This window comes from Arachis stenosperma, chromosome 7 (assembly GCF_014773155.1).
Source record: "Arachis stenosperma cultivar V10309 chromosome 7, arast.V10309.gnm1.PFL2, whole genome shotgun sequence".
NCBI classification, from domain to species: domain Eukaryota; kingdom Viridiplantae; phylum Streptophyta; class Magnoliopsida; order Fabales; family Fabaceae; genus Arachis; species Arachis stenosperma.
The window spans coordinates 7,812,287-7,834,908 of NC_080383.1; the positions used below are offsets into that span (position 1 = coordinate 7,812,287).

At 32.8% G+C, this 22,622-nt stretch overlaps 3 pseudogenes; all 3 read right to left on the reverse strand.

Moving 5' to 3' along the window:
* Window positions 1-336: 336 nt before the first annotated feature.
* Window positions 337-5,047, reverse strand: LOC130941539 (chitin elicitor receptor kinase 1-like; annotated as a pseudogene).
* Window positions 5,048-13,557: 8,510 nt separating this feature from the next.
* LOC130941490 (lysM domain receptor-like kinase 3) lies at window positions 13,558-16,827 on the reverse strand (annotated as a pseudogene).
* Window positions 16,828-17,167: 340 nt separating this feature from the next.
* Window positions 17,168-21,208, reverse strand: LOC130941378 (lysM domain receptor-like kinase 3; annotated as a pseudogene).
* Window positions 21,209-22,622: the final 1,414 nt, after the last annotated feature.

Consider the following 22,622-nt stretch of genomic DNA (forward strand, 5'->3'; position numbering starts at 1 on the left):
ATTATCCCTAGATGATTATAAGATTATTCGGTGTTGTACAAATATTTCATTAGCTCCCTAGCAGGACTCCTTTTAAATTTATACTATGTGGCCAACCCCAGCATTCGCGGCCAACATTCAGCATCCTCTGCCGACCACGATTATTGATGGTGATGAAAAATTGTGCGGTAAATAAAGGGTAAAAATATAGAAACCAAATCATTATATCAATTTTAAATCAGATTTCAGATCAATTCATATTTTATATCTCCAAACACAATAATTCATTTCTAATTCAATTCATTTCAAACCAAATCAAAATCAACTTCAAAAATATTTTGTTCCTAAACACACCCTTAATGTTTAATTAATTGACTCGTTTTCTCCATAAAGAATTGAATATTCCAATATGCACAAAGTGTTTGTTAATAAACCACAAAGAACCATGGAAGCTATATCTTGAGAGCATTCATTGTTTATCAATGCCATAATAAGTTGATAGACATTTCAAATGCATCAATAGAGTGGTTCTTCCCAAACTAGTTTTTGTTTTGCCAAAAAGAACTACAATGTAACATTTGTATCCCCCTCATGCATGGTTACTTCTATCTACCAGATACAATATTCACAAGAGCTGGATTTTCATAAAAGGAAGCAATGCCCAATTCTCAGTGCTTGAACCAAGTGTCATAAGAGCAACCACCACCGATCTCATCTTCGGACGCCGCTTCGGATCTGCCTCTGTACATGCATTAGCAAGTTGTGCCATCTGCAACCAGGACAAAAAATACCGACCAAAGCTGTTGAAATCACAAGCATAAAAATGCTTAAAATGCTTTATACATTACTAGTGTACTAGTGGATATTAACATGCCTATATCCTATTTATATTTGGTAGATTTATATATAGTAGATAATACCTGGAAAACTGAACCAATTGAGTAATTATCTCCAAGCCTAGGATCCACCAGTTCTTTAAGACCTTCTTTAGGTTCTGGCTGATCAAAAACTTCATGAAACTGCCACAAAAATAACCAGAAAAATTGGAAAAGAAGGAACATAAATATAATATGAATTACTTATGTAAAGCCACTAGGCCCTCTAATGTTATCAGTTATCACACACACAAAAGAAGTAATGCATAGTAGGGTATCAAAATTCACCAAAGCTACAAGACCCTTTATTTCAGCACCACCATTGATCACAGCTTCTTTAGCAGAAATAAGCTCATAAAGGACAACCCCAAAAGCAAAGACATCTAATTTAGGAGAAACTCTGCCATATACGTACCTGCAAATAAGAGAACAAAATGATTCAATTGTATAATTGCATTTGATCCCTTAAACTAAGTCCATGTTCTGATATGCAATGTGAATGTGTCAATTTAAAGAGATAAACATGATTCATCATACTCTGGTGGCATGTAACCAAATGTGCCTGCCATATTAGCAGTGGGAGCTGAGGAACTTCCAGTATCAATCAGCTTTGCTAGTCCGAAATCTGCAACCTGCAGATTAACTAATAGACAGTATCTCACAGAATTATAGCACAAAGAAAAGAGTAACAAGCTCACATAAGTCAACAAAATGTTTCATACCTTTCCATGGAAGGATTTGTCTAATAATATGTTTGCCGACTTTATATCGTGATGGACATATATAGGCTTTGTATGTTCATAAATATATTCAAGTCCCCTGACTGAATCTAGAGCTATTTGAATCCGGGTAGACCACTGCAAAGGTTCTCTATCTGGAAAAATTATGTCGTTAACTAAGTCCTTACAAAGTACAATCACATTAATGCATCAGCATGAACATGGATATTTGTCTTTTGTCATGTACTCATATCACCTGAATTTCGTAGATGTTCGCTTAAGTTTCCATTGTCAATGTATTCATAAACAAGGAAAAGGAAGTCCTTAACACAATATCCAATCAAATAGACCTACATGGATACCAATAAGTAGAAACAGCACAAGAAAAATAACAAGGTAATATTGAGAAAAAAGAAAATGTTGAAAGCAGTCTACACAATATGGGAACTGCGTCTGAAATTCTGTTTGGGTAGATTGACAAACAACAAATACTGACAGAACTGGTGAAGTTCAAATTTGTCCCCCGAAAAGTCGAATGGTTATTTTATATGAACTTGCAAGGAGAGAAAAGAAACATGCATTAATATTTGAAAGATTACCAGGTTTAAGTGCTGAACATGTGTCAAAACTTTCAGTTCTGCGAGAAATTCTTTTGATGGTTTCATGTCCATCTTCTTTATTGCAACTTTCTGTGTTATTGGAGAGAATTTCAGTGAAAGTATAAAAGATGGAAAGAGTAACAAGTGAAAATCTATCCTAATCCTTACAGGTTTATAGCAAATACAACTACAAAAAATATGTGACTTTTCTGTCAGATCTTGTAATAAAATCTAATAACATAGATTATAAACCTTGCCATTCAGCTCTGCATAATAGATTTCTCCAAAACCACCTTGACCAATTTTGTTAGCCAAATTGAAGTTATTTGTGGCATGGGCCAGTTCTTCATATGAAAACTCTGCTGATTTTTCTGCACTTATGTTTGCGATGCTATCAGAGGCTTTATCTGAAAGAGGGATGATAAGTAAGAGTTAATGTTCATGTTCACCATTCTTCTCTTGCATGATATGCAACATAAATTATACTGAAGCCATCAAGAAACTGGGAAGGAAACTTTCTCTAAGCAAAAGAGTTGTCAAACCATTCTTTTAACATTTTTGTTTCAGATGTAAAAACTAAGTATTTGACTCTCATTTTATATGGTAGCATCATATTTTTGGAAGTTGTCAAACCAACCAAATCATTAAAAATCTTAACTACCTCCCCATATTCAAATTAAAGGGTTTTCTGAGGGAGTTTCAAACTTCAAACAAGTTGTATGAAATATGTCCAAAATCCATACCTTCCCTAGCTCGAGCAGTTTTCAAACCGGAATATTCTGCTCGCAGTTTTTTCTTCCATACCTTCAAACAATTCGTATAAACACAAAATGCTGATAACATAATTACTGCTACAACTCCAACAGATATTCCAGCAACAACCCTACCTAGTAGACCTGTAAGAACAAAATATGAGCAGAAAGCATTATTACATTTGTCTTTTAGGATATCCTTACCCTGGATTTGGTAGTGATCTTAAATTCAAGTGCAAACAATTATCAATAAGACAATAAGACTACTTTCTTCTGAGTGAGAATTGACAAACCTCCAGAGCTGAAAAGGAAAATGAATGCATTCATAAAGGTTAGCAGGTTATTAGAGAATAGCAGGAAACAATAAGGTTTAAACTTTAAAGAACAATACTTTGGGTGAAGAGGCGGATAGTTACCGTTTTCATCTGGAAAGCGAAATGAAAAGAAAATGTGAGGAATTTATCTCAAGTTTTACAGTTCCTGATAAACTAATTTGAAATATACATTCATAAGCATGATGCTAATTTATTAGTTATACTCCTGAATACATTTCTTACCAATGTAAAGATGACTGTCAAGCAAGGCAAAAATTGATAGACTGTTGGACTGTTTATCATAGCTTTGGAATGACCTTGGTAAGATATATAAAGATTGCCAAATGCAAAATCACCTTGTTTCCGACTGATTAAGATTATACACTTTCAAAGGCCTACTAAATGTCTCGTAACAAACCATTAATCTATGGTCCCATGCCTATCATGGATTCATGATGGCTTAAAGGGAAGCTATATTTTCTTTTTTAAATCTATGGAGGGCCTCTGCAAACTAAGCAATTTGAGGTTCAAGTTCAACTGCAAAAAGCCAAATTTCTTAGGAATTAACACAGATATGAGGGACTACTCTACTTTTAGTTCTATCTATAAATGCACCATATGCAAAAGACTAATGTCACAAATTATAACATGTACATAATCCTCATCAATATATATAAGAAGACCTAAGCATGGCATCGAAATCAGAAAGCGAACCTCTGCCGGGAATATAAACTAGACCACTCCCTTTGCTGAAATTTACACCGGGGTTGTATTTCATCAACAACTCAGGATCAAGCTTTGTCTGGTTTGCAATTGACTGCAAAGAATCCTCAGTCCTAAGAGGGTATGTGATGAACAGTCCATAATCTTTGCTAACATTACTGTCTCCACAAGAACAGTTAACGGCCACAATTACCGTTCCTCCAGCAAGAATAGCATCTTTTAGATAATTGTTAGTGTTCTGAAGCCACTCTGTAGTTACTAAGTTGGAAAAGCTCCCACTGGCAATGGCTGAGTAGTTGTCACCTAGAGTAACTGAGTACTGGAATGTGTGGCCCAGAAACTCTCCATCTATATTGCAAATGTTAGAATTGTCTATGTTAGAACTTCCAAAGTTAGGGTTTTATTAATAAAATTATAAAATCTATGAATCAATGGAAGCTCAAACACAAAATTCAAATAATATAGCAAACATTCAAAGATGGCAGATATATGCTGAAAAATCAAAGTTTTAATTTGTAAGAAGAGTGTGTGATAGCTCACTATTGATGCAATCACAAGGAATTGGAACGTTTATTCTGGTTTGTGATGGATATGAGTATGAGTATATGCCTTCGTTGTATCTAACAATATCTTCAACTTTGTAAAGAAATTTGGATTGCATGATGTATGAAATATATAGCAGGCTGGAATGATTGTTCCAAAGATAGTAAGAAGCTAAAGCCGAGTCACAGCTCTTGCTACACTTTGATTCTGCACTCAAAGGTAAAGTAATCAGCAACAAGAACAACAATGAAACCATGAAAATGTGTTCCATTGTTAGTGGAACCAAGCTTGTGCAAAGTATGCACATCACACATGCAAAGAGAAATAATAATAATAATAATTTAAAACAAAAGGATTTGTACTCTACGATGTTGGGTCAACGCTGCCCTTGTTGATCTGGTCAAATCCCATCAACATCTATCATTGCTGTTCCTGCGAAATCCTCATTTATTTCAAATCTTCTTTATAGTAGTTGAATATAAACTGTTGTTGTTACAGCAAAGACTGTTAAATACAGTACAAAATTCTAAACTCGGATTAACATAAAAATGGTTAAGATGCGAGTACTTGGTTGTAAAGGGTAATTCAGTAATAAGAGTTCCTACACATTTAAATATTTTTTGCATCTAAGTCTAACAAAGTTAGCTTAAATCCGATAAGAAGTTAAGAATTATTTTTATTACGAGGAAGTATACGGAAACGATAGAGTATTTGTATTATGTATATAATAGAGGTTTAAGGATGTTCGATTCAGTAAGATATCAGATGTTTATTATTCCTGATATCCGAATGATTATTCTGCATAGTATGGGTGTATTGTGTTTGAGAAATTAATAGTATTTGATTCTGTATGTTCATTTTTTAACTCATATTGGGCCAAATAAATAGCTTATTGTACACATTGTATAAATACTCTATTAACTCTCTAGCAGGGTTCTTTTATTATACGTAGCGTGTACATGCACTTTACTAATTTAAACAAACCCCGCTTCACTTTGTGTTTGTTCTTCGTGTGTCTCCTCCTCCTCGTCTTTTGTTTTTGTTTCTTCTTCTCCTCATTTTTTCATGTTATTGCAGTCATTTATTCTTTTTTTATATTTTTTTTCTCGTTTTCTTGGTTTTATTCTTTTCAAAGGAATAAATCAAGAAAAATTTTGAAAAAATGAAATAAGAAAGAGAAGACGAAGAAAAAAAGATAAAAAAGAAGATGAAGCGGAAGAAGTCCAACAAATTCAAGCGAAACGAAATCAAATAAACCTCAATTAAACTAAGAAATGAACTGAAATTACTTAAAGAATAAAAAATTTGGTCAATACTTAACAACAGCATCAAGTGAACCTCAATTAATTCACAAATGAACAGAAATTAGTTCAGATTTGAACAAGCAGTAAAAAAGACTCAATCATCAACAAAAATACATCGAATATATATAATTGATAAATATCAGAGCTATAACTAACTAAACAAGCACACATGAATACGTTCAGCAAATTCAAGCTAAACGAAATCAAATGAACAAAAAGTAAACTAAAAAAAGAATTGAAATTTCTTAAGGAATAAAAAATTTGGTCAATACTTAACAGTAGTATCAAGTGAATCTCAATTAATTCACAAATGAATCGAAATTAGTTTAGATTTGAACAAGCAGTAAAAAAAGACTCAATCATTAACAAAAACACATCGAATGTATATAGCTGACAAATACCAAAGCTATAATTAACTAAACAAGCACACATGCACAAGTTCAGCAAATTCAAGTAAAACGAAACCAAATGAACCTCAATTAAACTAAGAAATAAACCGAAATTTCTTAAGAAATAAAAAATTTAATTAATATTTAATAGCATCATCAAGTGAACTTCAATTAATTCACAAATAAAACAAAATTAGTTCAGATTTGAACAAACAATCAAAAAGACTCAATCATTAACAAAAATACATCGAAAAAAAGGAGAAGAGGAAATTCAAATGCGAAAAGAAGGAGGAAGAGGAGGATGATGAGGTGGTGGTGTTACTGGTGATGACGATAACAATAGAGAAAGAACCTGCGTGTGCAAATTTAAAAGAAGAAGAAGCAACCACGGTGAAATGTACGCGCATCAATTTAAAATAATTGATTGGACTTAATTAGAATTATGACTTAAATGTAAAGTTTTATTCTTTATTAACGAGATTGTAATAATATAAAAGGAAGTCAAAAAATCAACTTTTTTGTCAATATTAATTAATTTTTTTAAAATTATTTTATTTATCTTAAATTTTAAATCTTATGATATAAAATTTTAATTTTAAATTTTAAACTATAAACTTTAAATTCTTCAATCCTCCCATCAATGAGAATTTGAAAAAAAAAAAATTGACTAATTTTAACTAACTAAAAGTTGATTTTTTATACTTTCTTCTAATATAATTAAGAAACATGCTACCTGTAGAGTATAGAGGCCATAATATAAAATTCATTATTTTTAAAGTGATATTTATTTATAGATACGAAACACTAAAATAAAAAGATAAAGACATAAAAATTATGTGTAAGATATTTTTTCTTTGTCTATAAATAAGAGTAAGTTTTGAACCTTCAATGCATCAATCAAACACAAAACAAGAAAAAAGCAATAAAGTATTTCTTCAATGTTGTGTGTGTAATTTGTTTTGTAAGTGAGTTTTCTTATAAGATAGTAAGTATAATAGTATAGAGTGCGTGTGATAAAATTATGAGTTCTTGAATGATACGTATTAGAATTTAATTTAATACTCATTAGCTACTACATAGTGTAGTATAAGAATGTCTCACTGTTATACACTATTGTAATTATCTTTAAATATAATGGATATTTTTTGGAGTGTTGGCAGTAGTTTTTTTCGTTCATCAAAAAAAAAAATTTACATTAAAATATTGATATTACTCTCTCTTTTTCTTAACATATTTTGTTGACATATTGATTCCGTCACTCTTCACATAAATTATTTAGCTCACTTTCGCTCCAACTTTGTCTTATTCCTAACAATTTTGACATCAATTATATGTTGTTCACCAAAACCATAAAAAAAATCTGTCTCTTTATAAGTGTCATATCCCAATTACCACTTATATATATATTTTTTCTTTTTATTTATTTATTTATTTATTAGTTTCTTACTTTGAAGCAACAAAATATTTATCAAATAGTAATAAATTTTTTTTGGGTAAATAATTAAATTTATCTCTAAAAGATCATTTATTTTTTAAATTAGTCCTAAAAAGATTTTTTTTTAAATCAAATTCGTCTTTTAAAGAGATTAGTTAGTTATTTTATTATTCTATCACTTCTGTTGCTAACAAAGTCAAAATTTATTGATATGACACGTTAAGTGACACCACAACAAATACCTAATAGTCCTAATTGGCGGCTAGCACGATAAGTTTATAAAATTAGCTCAAATCAACCTCAAATTTAGGGATTCCAATCCTCAAGTTATCCACTTAATTAGATTTTAATTTGATCTAATCTCATAAACCTGACATGTTAATAGTCAATTAAAATTCCTATATGTGTTATAGTATCACTTAATGTGCTAAATTAATAAGTTCTGGCGCTGTCAACAAAAAAATGAACAGAAAAACTAACATGATTAATTTAAATTCTTTAAAAGAAGAATTTGATTAAAAAAATTTTTGAAAACTAATTTAAAAAACGAATGATATTTCTGGGACGAATTTGACCATTTATCCTATCTTTTCACTTTGGAGACCATCAAAATTATTTTCTTGATGTTATAAAATAACTAAATAAATAAATAAATGAGGAAGAGGTAATATAAAATAAAGAAGTATAATTAGATAACAATATTTACCATAATTACTATCTCAATATAATAGAGATAATTAATATATTTACTAATATTATATATAAAGAGTAAGAGAGAGGAGTATTCAAAATACTTGTAAAATAAAAAGAGAGAAAATATAAGAGAGAGAACGTTGCTATTGATGCTGTGTAAAGAGAGAGAGAATAGTATTTGTTATTGATTGTAGTGTACTTTCATTCTAAGCCTAAGCCTCTATTTATAATGAAACATTTTCAAACTACATTTAATAGAGTCATCCTTAGTAAAGAGAGTTTCATTAGAAATGGGCATCCACATTAGTACTTATCACAACACTCCCCCTTGGATGACCATTTAGGATTATTGTCTCGTTAAAACCTTACTAAAGAAAAACCCAGTGAGAAAAAACCTTAGTGAAGGAAAAAGAGTACAATATCCTTTAGTAATAAGGACTGCCTCATTAAAAACCTTGTCAAGAAAAACCCAATGAAAAAAAGAGTACAGTCTCCACCTCTTGTTGACATCAGTTGATGTCTCAAAATCGCGCATCCCAATCTCATGTACCAATCTTTCAAAGGAGGATTTTAGGAGTGACTTTGTGAATAAATCTGCCAGATTATCACTTGAGCGGATCTGTTGGACATCAATTGTCCCTTAATTTTGAAGATCATGAGTGAAGAAGAATTTGGGAGAAATATGCTTTGTTCTATCACCTTTGATGTATCTGCCTTTAAGTTGAGCAATACATGTTGTATTATCTTTAAACAGGACAACTGGAGCTATCTTGTGATCAATCAGTCCACATGATGACAGAATATATTGGATCACACTCCTCAGCCAAAAAACACTCGCGACTAGCTTCATGAATAGCTAGTATTTTGGCATGATTAGAGGAGGTTGCTGCTATCGTCTGTTTCGTGGACCTCCATGATATAGCTGTACCACCATATGTGAATAAGTATCTTGTTTGAGATCTCCCTTTGTGTGGATCAGACAAGTATCCAGCATTTGCATAGCCAACTAGTTGTGACTTGGATCCATAGGGATAAAACAATCCCATATCAACCGTTCCAGAAAGATATCAAAAGATTTGCTTGATTCCACTCCAATGTCTTCTGGTTGGAGAGGAACTATACCTTGCTATTAAATTCACCGCGAATGATATGTCAGGTCGCGTATTATTAGCAAGATACATAGCGCTCCAATGGTACTAAGATATGGTACTTCAGGACCAAGGATATCTTCATTCTCTTCTTTAGGACGGAATTGATCATTCTCCACATCCAAAGATCTTACGATCATTGGGGGTACTCAAGGGATGTGACTTTTCCATGTAAAATCTTTCGTTTCTGTGTATGTCGCTTGATGAATAAAGATCTCATTTTTTGTATGCTCGATCTGCAGGTCGAGATAAAATTTAGTCTTTCCAAGATCTTTCATCTCAAACTCTTCTTTTAGAGTTTTTATAATTGTTGGAATCTCTTCAAGAGTTCTAATGATATTTAAATCCTCAACGTACACAACAATTATAATGAATCCAGATACAGTTTTCTTTATGAAAACACATGGACATATATCATCATTCTTGAATCCATTTTTGGCCAGATACTCAGTAAGACGATTATGCCACATTCGTCCAGATTGCTTTAGACCGTATAAAAATCTTTGCAATTTGATTGAGTATAACCCTTGTGAATATTCATTGGATGGTTTAGATATCTTTAGTCCTTCAGGGACTTTCATATAGATATCCCGATCTAATGAGCCGTATAAACAGGCTGTTACCACATCTATTAAATGCATATGCAATATGCAGATAAACTGACCAAATAATGCAATGTTATCGCATCTATTACAGGGGAATATGTTTCTTCATAATCTATACCGGGCCTTTGTGAAAAACCTTGTGCCACAAGTCGGGCTTTGTAGCGCACTACTTCATTTTTCTCATTCTGTTTTCTCACAAATACCCATCGGTATCCCACAGATTTTACATCTTCTGGTGTACGGACTACAGGTCCAAAAACTTCACGTTTTGCAAGTGAGTCTAACTCAGCCTTCATGGCTTCTTTCCATTTTGGCCAATCATTCGTTTGTCGATATTTTTCGATTGATATTGGCTCAAGATCCTTACTTTCATGCATGATATTTAATGCCACATTATATGCAAATATTTCATTGATAATTGTCTTATTTCGGTCCCATTTTTCTCCTGTAAAGACATAATTTATCGAGATCTCGTCATTTCACAATTTTCAGGTACCTGAACATCTTCTGACATTAAAACTATATCAGAATTTTGGACAACTACAGGTGTCTTTACTATGTCTTTTTCAACAGGAATAATATTTACCTTTTTTCTCTTTCGAGGATTTTTGTCTTTGGAACCAACAGGTCTGCCACGCTTCTGGTGTGAATTTACTTCGGTGGCAATTTGTCCAACTGGAACATCAATTCGAATTGGGGCATTTTTCGCTGGTATATACGACTTGGTTATCCTCTTTGTATCGAAAAATGCATCAGAAAATTTATTTGCTATTCTTTGCAAATGTATAATCTTACATTGCCCTGATCGAGTTCAGGAAGCTTATTCTCTCCCCCTAATGTTGGAAATTTTGATTCATCAAAATGACAATCCGCAAACCGGGCTTTAAATACATCTCCAGTTTGTATCTCAAGATACCTCACTATAGATGGAGAATCATATCCAACATATATCCCCAATTTTTTTTGGGTCCCATTTTGGTGCAATTAGGTGGTGAAATGGGAACATATATCGCACACCTAAATATTTTTAAATGGAAAATATTTGGCTGCTGACCAAAAGCTAATTGTATAGGAGAGAACTGATGGTAACTCGTTGGCTTCAAACGAATAAGTGCTGCGGCATGTAAAATAGCATGCCCCCAAACCGAGGTTGGGAGATTTGTTCTCATAAGCAAGGGTCTAGCAATTAATTGGAGGTACTTAATAAGTGATTCTGCTAACCCATTTTGTGTGTGAACATAAGCTATTGGATGTTCAACACTTATTCCATTAGCCATACAATAAGCATCAAAAGCTTGGGAAGTAAATTCACCAGCATTATCAAGACGAATTACTTTGATTGGATTTTCTGGAAATTGTGCTTTTAATCGAATAATTTGAGCCAGTAATCTCGCAAACACCAGGTTGCGAGAAGATAATAAGCACACATGTGACTATCTCGAAGATCCACATGGTGGATGAATAAGTCCATATATATCACCTTGAATCCTTTCTACGAATTCAGGGGACTCAAATCCAATATTTACTGGTGATGGCCTTAAAATTAACTTCCCTTGAGAACATGCAGCACAACAAAATTCACTAGATTTAAAAATCTTCTAGTTCTTTAGTGAATGTCCATAGGAGTTTTCAATAATTCTCCTCATCATGGTTGTTCCCGGATGACCCAATCTATCATGCCAAGTTATGAATTCATTTGGGCTAGTAAACTTCTGGTTTATAATGGCATGTAATTCAATTGCACTAATCTTGGTATAATACAACCCAGATGAAAGTGAGGGTAACTTTTCTAATATAACCTTTTTATTTAAATCATGAGTTGTGATACATAAATACTTATGATTTCCCTCATTCATTGTTTCAATATGATATCCATTTCGGCGAATATCTTTAAAACTCAACAAGTTCATCAGAGACTTGGTGGATAATAGTGCATTATTTATTATAAATTTTGTTCCTCCGAAAAATAAAATTATAGCTCTTTCGGAGCCTTCTATCACATTGCCTGAGTCAATAATAGTATTAACATATTCTTCTTTTGGCACAAGATGGGTAAAATATATAGTACTTTTAAGAATAGTGTGCGAACTTGTACTATCCGCAAAGCAAATATCTTCAGAATATGTCCTTGCCATTTTTTTTTTCAAAGACAAACGATAATAATAATAAAATGAGTAGAAATACATGCACAGTAAAATTATTCACATTAATACTTAACAAACACATACACATATCAAACTATTCCATCATTGATCAAATAGTCAATATTTTCTTCAGGATCTTCAAAGAAATTAGAGACATCATAATGAGTAGTGAAATTTACATCATTTGAAAGAAAATTTGTTTCCTTTTCTTTGTCATCCTTTTTTCAATGATGCTTGATAAAGATCACCTAGGTGCCTTGGGATACGACAGGTACGTGACCAATGGCCCTTTCCACCACAACAGAAATAATTATCCTCAATTGATTTACTTTTCCCATTGTTTTCTTCTTTATCCCACTTTTGGTGAGATTCTTTCTTGTGAACATAATTCCTTTTCTTTCCATAATTTTTCTTGTTATCAAAATCTTGTCATTTACCTCTTCTGGGGTTATAATTTGCCGCATTTGCTTCAGGAAATAGGGCGGCGCCAGCTGGGCGCGCTTCATGATTTCTTAAGAGCAACTCGTTGTTGCGTTCAGCAACAAGAAAGCAAGAAATTAACTCAGAATATTTTTTAAATCCTTTTTCTCGATTGTTACTGCAGGAGCACATTCGAGGCATGGAAGGTCGAGAAAGTTTTCTCTAACATATCGGGTTTAAGAAAGTATTTGATGATTGTACCTTTCTTCAAGGTCTTTCCACAGATCTGCAGAATCTTTTAATGTGGGATATTCATTTTTCAATCATACGTCAAGATGACGATGAAAGAAAGTCATAGCTTTGGCTTTATCCTTCTGGGATGTATTATTTTCAACCTCAATGGTATCTCCAAGATTCATTGAATCAAGATGGATTTTAACATCAAGTATCCATGATAAATAATTGTTTCCAAATATATCAAAAGCATTATATTTAAGATGAAAGAGATTCGACATAATAAAAATTTGTTACCTCAAATCTTCCTAAAATTTCATTAGAGTTTCGTGCTAATAACGTGTTATAAAATAATTAAATAAATAAATAAAAAAGAGGTAATATAAAATAAAGAAGTATAATTAGATAACAATATTCACCATAATTACTATCTCAATATAATAGAGATGATTAATATATTTATTAATATTATATATAAAGAGTAAGAGAGAGGAGTATTCAAAATACTTGTAAAATAAAAAGAGAGAAAATATAAGAGAGAGAACATTGCTATTGATGCTGTGTAAAGAGAGAGAGAATAGTATTTGACTATTTGTTATTGATTGTAGTGTACTTTCATTCAGAGGCTTAAGCCTCTATTTATAATAAAACATTTTCAAACTACATTTAATAGAATCATCCTTAGTAAAAAGAGTTTCATTGAAAATGGGCATCCACATTAGTACTTATTACAACACTTGATTAACTATTACATCGATTGTTCAACAGAACATGGATAAATAAATGACACAATAATTGATTGATATGTGATAGATGCAACAATTCGAGTGAATCTTCCCAAATTAGAATCTCTTTTGCAACAGAAAGAATCACAAACATCTTGCTAGATTCACAAATCACAAGAGCTGGATTTTCATAGAAGGAAATCCCAATTCTCAATGGCTGAACCTGAACTTAGTGTCCCAAGAGCAAGCACAACAGATCTCATCTTCGGACGCTGCTGCGGATCTGTCTCGGTACATGCCTTGGCAAGTTGTGCCATCTGGAACCACAACAACAGTCATAGCTGTTGAAATCAGAAACACCAAAAAAGCTTAAATTCTATAATCATAACTAGTACCTTAAAAACTGAATCAACTGAGTAATTATCTCCAAGCCTAGGATCCACCAGACTTTTAAGGCCTTCTTTTGGATCTGGCTGCTCAAAAACTTCATCAAACTGCAACACAAGTAATCAAAGAAATTAGAAAACAAGGAAACTATTTCCTAGTTTGAATTGGTTATGTAAAATCACTAGGCTACCATTGGTAAATAATGAACAAATGGGTGAGAAAAGAAATCACCAATGCCACAAGGCCTTTAATTTCATCACCATCCTTCATCACAGCTTTTTTAGCAGAAATAAGCTCATAAAGAACAACTCCAAAAGCATAGACATCTACTTTAGGAGAAACTTTGCCATATACGTACCTGCGAAAAAGAGAATGTTATTACTGGATTTAATCCCTCAAACCAAGTTCAGTGTGAATTTAGAGAGATCAAAATATGATTCATCCTACTCTGGTGGCATGTAACCAAATGTGCCTGCCATTTTATCAGTGGGAACTGATGAACTTCCTACATCAATCAACTTTGCTAGTCCAAAATCTGCCACCTGAAAACAAAGTAATACAGGATAGATCTTGCAGCATTCTCCGGAGAAGAAAAGAGTAACAATTAAGCTAGCATAAGGCTAGCAAAAAAGTTTATTAACTCTTACCTTTCCATGGAAGCATTCGTCTATTAAAATATTCGCTGATTTTATGTCGCGATGTATGTATAGAGGCCTTGTATGTTCATGAATATATTCAAGTCCTCTGGCTGAATCCAGGGCTATTTGAATCCGGTTAGACCATGACAACGGTTTTCTATCTGAAGACAATTTGATTCTATCATTAACTAATTAAGTTCTCATAAATTTCTATCTGAACATTTACTTATATCACCTGAATCTTGTAGATGTTGGCTCAAGTTTCCATTGTCAATGTATTCATACACAAGGAAAAGAGAACCCTTGACACAATATCCAATCAACCGTACCTACATAAGAAAATAAGAAGATAACATGAGCAAAGGTTGAAACAAACTATGAAGTATGGCAGCTGTGCCTCAAATATGTTCTTTATTTTATTCAAACTTAGGAAGAAAAGGAATCAAGTGAGAAGGATTACCAGGTTTAAGTGATAAACATGAGTCAACACTTTCAGTTCTGCAAGAAACTCTTTTGATGCTTTCTTGTCCATCTTTTTTATTGCAGCTTTCTGTTATCAGTGGAAAACAATTGCAAAGTTATCCAAACAGAATTATTGAAGTAAACTCTATAAACACAGATCACGAACCTCGCCATTCAGCTCTGCATAATATACTGTGGCAAAACCACCTTGGCCAATTTTGTTTGCCAAACTGAAGTTATCTGTGGCATTGGCTAGTTCTGTATATGAGAACTCTGCTGCTTTCTCTACACTGTAACCTATGATGTTAATAGGCTTCAATCATATTCAGAGTAAGACAAACAAACAAAACTGATGCAGCATGAAATTGAATGGAACAAATACTTGAGCAGAAGAGTTAATTAATGACAAAATCAAATTCTTTTCTTCTTCCAGATACCTTCCATAACTCGAGTGGTTTTCCGACTTGTATGTTTTATTGGCAATTTTTTCTTCCTCCTGCAATATCTAACATAAACACAACATGCTAATAACAGAACTAATCCTACAATTCCTGCAGATATTCCGGCAATAAGCGTGCCTCGCAGACCTGCTGTCAAGATTGAAGAACAATGTATCCTTAACCCGGATCTTGTATTGTTATCAAGCTCAAGTGTAATGAATTCTCAAAATAGTACTACTTTCTGCTCACAGAAAAGGTCATACCTCTAGTTCTGAAAAATGAAACAAAAACACACTCATCAAGATTAGCTTTAGAAGGTAACTAGAGATTGAAAAACTGTTATTCATCTTTATATTCAAATAGCACAGACAGAGTTGGATTAAATAAAAGTAAAATGAAATACCTTAGGTGGAAAGGCACATAGTTACCATTAACATCTGGAAAAAATGAAAGGTATAATATATGAGATATTAATTTGAAGACTAATTAGGGACAAATCAACACTAATTATGCACCTTAGTACCTAGTACCCTTTAAGCCATAATCAAACCAATCATATAACATGCACAAAAACATCATGAATAAGAACTGATACCTGTCCCAGGAACATAAACAAGGCCACTCCCTTGGCTGAAATTCACACCAGGATTGTATCTCAGCAGCAACAAAGGATCAAGCTTTGTCTGGTTTGCAATTGACTCCAAAGAATCCTCAGGCCTAAGAGGGTATGTGATGAACAAACCATAATCCTTGCTGACTTTTCTGTCCCCACAAGAACAGTTAACTGTGACATTAAATATTCCGTTATCAGGAATTTCACTCGGTGAGTAGCTGTTGAAGGATCTCAACCACTCAGCAGTGGACAAGTTGGAAAATCTCCACTCAGCAATGGATTCATAGGTGTCATGATTGGAAACCGGATATTGGAATGTGTAGCCAAGAAACTCACCATTGATGCATTCACAAGGGAATGGAACATTCACCCTTGTGTAAGCCATGATTGATATGGTTGAGACATCTTTGTTGTAGTTAGCAATATCTTGTGGCCCTGTAACAAACTGTGATTTAAAAAGTGTTGCAATATATGTGAGGTTAGAACCTGGCCAAATATAGTAGGAAGCTAAAGCTAAGCCACAACTATTTCTACACTTTGATTCTGCATTGAATGGTATACAAGCCACCAACAACAACAAGAAGAGTGATAATAATAATAATCTGAATCTGGGTTCCATATTCAAACCAAACATATTAGCATGATTTTTAGTACCTAGTGTGCTTGTTTGTTTAACTTTCTAATCTTGTTACCTATTAATAATCTCTAAACTTTTAAAAGTTGACTTGATACACTTTCAATCTTACATATGATTGACGTTGATCCATGTAATTGGCTTCAATTAATTAATTAATTACTCAAAAATTTTATACTTTTACAAAAAAAATTTTGTTGCCTTGTGCTTAACTGCTTATATGCATGGTAGTATTAATTAATTGAAACGTGTAGAGACCGCGTAAACTCCATCATTATACCGTTTAATCAAATTTTATATCCCCAGAGAGAAATTTTATAACTTTCATTTTTTAACTTGACATGGATGTATATCCATATTGTCCTATTCCATATTGTATTTTTAAAAAACTGTTGATGTTTAATTTAGTCGTTTTCTCCATAAAGAATTGAATGTTCCAATGTGCACAAAGTGTTTGTTAATAAACCACAAAGAACCATGGCAGCTATATCTTGTGAACATTGCATGTTCATCAATGTCATAACTCATAATATATTATTACTTCTATCTACCAGACATTAGATTCACAAGAGCTGGATTTTCATAGAAGGAAGCAATGTCCCAATTCTCAGTGCCTGAACCAAGTGTCATAAGAGCAACCACCACCGATCTCATCTTCGGACGCAGCTTCGGATCCCTCTCTGTACATGCATTGGCTAGTTGAGCCATCTGCAACCAAAAAAAAAAAAAATCAACCAAAGCTGTTGAAATCATAAGCATACAAATGCTTATATTGCTTTCTACATGACTAGTGTACTAGTGGATATTAAAATGCCTATAATCCACCATTTTTTTAAATTCAATCTGTGTAAAAATAATAAATATTGAATTAGCTAATTAAGATGATAAGTATTTTACTCTTAGTAACATGTCTTGGGTTGAAGTCTTAGGAATAGCAAAATGCTTTCTACAAATATATCAGAAGGATATTTTAGGGGGAAAAAATGGACACCAACTAGTAGATAATACCTTGAAAACTGAATCAATTGAGTAATTTTCTCCAAGCCTAGGATCCACCAGTTCTTTAAGACCTTCTTTAGGGTCTGGTTGATCAAAAACTTCATGAAACTGCCACAAAAATCACCAGAAAAATTAGAAAAGAAGGAACATAAATATAATCTGAATTACTTATGTAAAGCCACTAGGCCCTCTAATGTTACCACACACACAAAAGAAATAATGCATAGTAGGGTATCAAAATTCACCAAAGCTACAAGGCCCTTGATTTCAGCACCACCACTGATCACAGCTTCTTTAGCAGAAATAAGCTCATAAAGGACAACCCCAAAAGCAAAGACATCTAATTTAGGAGAAACTCTGCCATATACATACCTGCAAATAAGAGAATAAAATGGTTCAATGATATAATTGAATTTGATCCCTTAAACTAAGTCCATGTTCTGTTTTGCAATGTGAATGTGTCAATTTAAAGACAAACATGATTCATCATACTCTGGTGGCATGTAACCAAATGTGCCTGCCCTATTAGCAGTGGGAGCTGATGAACTTCCAGTATCAATCAGCTTTGCTAGTCCAAAATCCGCAACCTACAGATTAACTAAGACACAGTATCTCACAGAATTATAGCACAAAGGAAAGAGTAACAAGCACACATAAGTCATCAAAATGTTTCATACCTTTCCATGGAAGGATTTATCTAATAATATATTGGAAGACTTTATGTCGCGATGGATATATACAGGCTTTGTATGTTCATGAATATATTCAAGTCCCCTGGCTGAATCCAGAGCTATTTGAATCCGAGTAGACCATGGCAAAGGTTCTCTATCTGGAAAAATTTTGTCATTAACTAAGTCCTTACAAAATACAATCATATATTCACATCAATGCATCAGCATTGAACATGGATATTTGTCTTTTTTCAATGTACTCATATCACCTGAATTTCGTAGATGTTCGCTTAAGTTTCCATTGTCGATATATTCATACACAAGGAAAAGGAAGTCCTTAACACAATATCCAATCAAATGGACCTACATGGATAACAAGGTAATATTGAGAAAAAAGAGAAAAAAAATGAAAGCAGTCTACACAATAGGGAAACTGTGTCTGAAATTCTGTTTGGCTAGAACAACAAATACTGGCATAACTGATTAACTTTAAATTTGTTCCTCGAGAAGTCGAATGCATATTTACTTTATATGAACATGAAATGAGAAAAAAAAACATGTATTAAAATTTGAAAGATTACCAGGTTTAAGTGCTGAACATGTGTCAACACTTTCAGTTCTGCAAGAAATTCTTTTGATGCTTTCATGTCCATCTTCTTTATTGCAGCTTTCTGTGTTATTGGAGAGAATTTCAGTGAAAGTAGAAAATATGGAAAGTAAAACAACTTCATATCTATCCTAATCCTTACAGGTTTATACCATATACAACTACAAAAAATATGTAACTTTTCTGACAAAGCATGTAATCGAATCTAACAACATAGAGATTACAAACCTTGTCATTCAGCTCTGCATAATAGATTTCTCCAAAACCACCTTGACCAATTTTGTTAGCCAAACTGAAGTTATTTGTGGCATGGGCCAGTTCTTCATATGAAAACTCTGCTGATTTTTCCACACTTGTGCTTACAAAGCTATCAGACGCTTTATCTGAAACAGGGATGATATGTAAGAGTTACTAGACTGTTCATGTTCACCATTCTTGCATGATACGCAACATAAATTATACTGAAGCCAAACTATCTCGAAGAAAAACAGTTGTCAAACCATTCTTTTAACATTTGTTTTTTCAGATGTACAAATTAAGTATTTGACTCTCATTTTATATGGTAGCATCATATTTTTGGAAGTTGTCAAACCAATCAAATCCTTAAAAAGTTTTAACTACTTCCCCATGTTCAAATTAAAGGGCTATTTGAGGGAGTTTCAAACTTTGAACAAGTATGAAATATGTGCAAAATCCATACCTTCCCTAGCTCGAGTAGTGTTCTGACCGAAATATTCTGTTCTCAGTTTTTTCTTCTTCCTTCCGCAACATTTAATACAAACACAAAATGCTAATAACAGAACTACTGCTACAACTCCAACAGATATTCCAGCAACAACCCTACCTGGTAGACCTGTTCTACAAGAACAAAATATGAGCAGAAAGTAGTACTATTACATTTGTCTTCTAGGATATCCTTACCCTGGATCGGGTATTGATATCAAATTCGACTGTAAACAATTATCAATAGGACTACTTTCTTCTGATTGAGAATGGACAAACCTCCAGAGCTGAAAATGAAAATGACAATACATTCATAAATTAGCAGGTTATTAGAGAATTGCATTAACACAATAAGGTTTGAACTTTAAAGAACAATACCTTGGGCGAAGAGGCGCATAGTTGCCGTTTTCATCTGGAAAGTGAAAGCAAAAGAAAATATGAGGAATTTGTCTCAAGGTTTATGGTTCCTGATAAACTAATTTGAAATATACATTCATAAGCATGATGCTAATTTTCTTAATTATTATACCCTTGAATGCATTTAAGTTCAACTGCAAAAGGCGAAACAGCTTAGGAATTAGCATAGATATGAGGGACTACTCTACTTTTAGTTCTATCTATAAATGCACCATATGCAAAAAACCAATGTCACAAATTGTAACATGTACATAATCCTCATGAATTTATATAAGAAGACCTAAACATGGCATCAAAATCAGAAAGCGAACCTCTGCCAGGAATATAAACCAGACCACTCCCTTTGCTGAAATTTACACCGGGGTTGTACTTCATCAACAACTCAGGATCAAGCTTTGTCTGGTTTGCAATTGACTGCAAAGAATCCTCAGGCTTAAGAGGGTATGTGATGAACAATCCATAATCTTTGCTAATATTACTGTCTCCACAAGAACAGTTAACTGTCACATTAACCTTTCCACCGGCCGGAATAGCAGCTTGTGAATAGCTGTTAATGTTCTGCAGCCACTCTGCTGTGACCAAGTTGGAAAAAGTCCCATTGGCAATGGTTAAGTAGTCGTCGCCTCGAGTAACTGAGTACTGGAATGTGTGGCCCAGAAACTCTCCATCTATAATGCAAATGTTAGAATTTTGTGTGTTAGAATCAAAAGTTTTAATTTAAAATAAGAGTGTGTGAATTGTGATAGCTCACCATTGATGCAATCACAAGGTATTGGAACATTAACTCTGGTATGTGATGGATATGAGGTGTGTTTGTTGTATCTAACAATATCTTCAACTTTGTGAAGATGATTGGATTGCATGATGTATGAAATATATAGCAGGCTAGAATCATTGTTCCAAAGATAGTAAGAAGCTAAAGCTAAGTCACAGCTCTTGCTACACTTTGATTCTGCACTCAAAGGTAAAGTAATCAGCAACAAGAACAACAATAGAAACATGAAATTGTGTTCCATTGTTAGCGGAATCAAGCTTGTGCAAAGTATGCACATGACACATGCAAAGATAAATAATAATAGTGATAATAATTTAAAACAGCAACAACCTGGAATTGGTAAAAGTGACAAGGATTTGAATTTAGCTTTCTTACTAAAACTGAGTATATATCGAAATTAGTCCTTAGCAAATTTCAGGTTTAGACACTTTGATTCCTAATAAAATTTTTAATATGTATATTAGATAACAAATTAATCTTTTTTACGAAGAGATCAATCGGTATTTAGAACTCTAAAATAATAAAAAAATTTGGAGAACAAAATGTACTATTTAAAATTTATTGTTTACTCTAATTCTTAATAAACTTGCAAGTTGGGCTGCTAAATTACTTCATGGACTCTACGATGTTGGATCTGGTCAAACCCCGCCAACTTCTTCTTCATAGTTGAATATAAACTCTTTGAAAAAATATAGGTAACTAACAACATTTTCGAACAATGTGTGAACAATATAAATTAATAGGGTTAAAAGAGTAAATTAATCTTAAATTTAATTATTAGCATTAAATTAGGATGTAGTGTATTTTTATTTGAGTGGTGATTGTTCATATTGGTCAAGATAGTCATTGTTTACCTAACACTCTCCAAACTCTTTTTATTATTAGTTATTATTACAGCCAAAGACTGTTAAATACAATACAAAAATCTAAACTTGGATGAACATACAAATGGTTAAGATGTGATTTGAACTACAAATATAAAATTACGGGATGGCATGTAAGAAGAATATTAATAACATATTTATTGGGTACACCAATCATTCCCGGTTAAAAATATTGGTGTTGAAATGGTGTCTACTGTATGCATTCCGAAATTGTAATAATATAATAATGTATAGACTATAGAGTATAGAGAGACCATACTATAAAGTCCATCATTCTTAGACGCAAACTCAATTTATCCAGTTTGTCATTGTAAGACTGAGTATTATATTTCTAAGGGTTAATAGTCAAAATAATTATTAAAAGATCAAGTGTGTATTAACTTATTTCTCAAAAGTCAAAATTGAATATCTCAAATTAGATTCTGAAAAATACAATTGGGATGCTAATTTAACTTATTATTATATTTGTTAAGAATTAATTTCAGACATTTGATCTTTTGAAATTACATTGACTATCATATTATTTTCATGGACTATTTTTACTATTAATCTTTTTGAAGAATCCCTTGATGAAGACCAAGGAATCTTTGATCTTCCTTTTCTTACGGACTCAGGAATTTTCATCTATGAACAAAGCATTCAGTACAAGCGATACTTTTTTATTATTATTGTTAAAGTAGGTGTTATTAGGCCCAATTTTCATCCAAAGATAAGAAATATTTTTCCTTTCTACTTATTATTCTAATTTTATTCAATAAATATTCTCTTTTC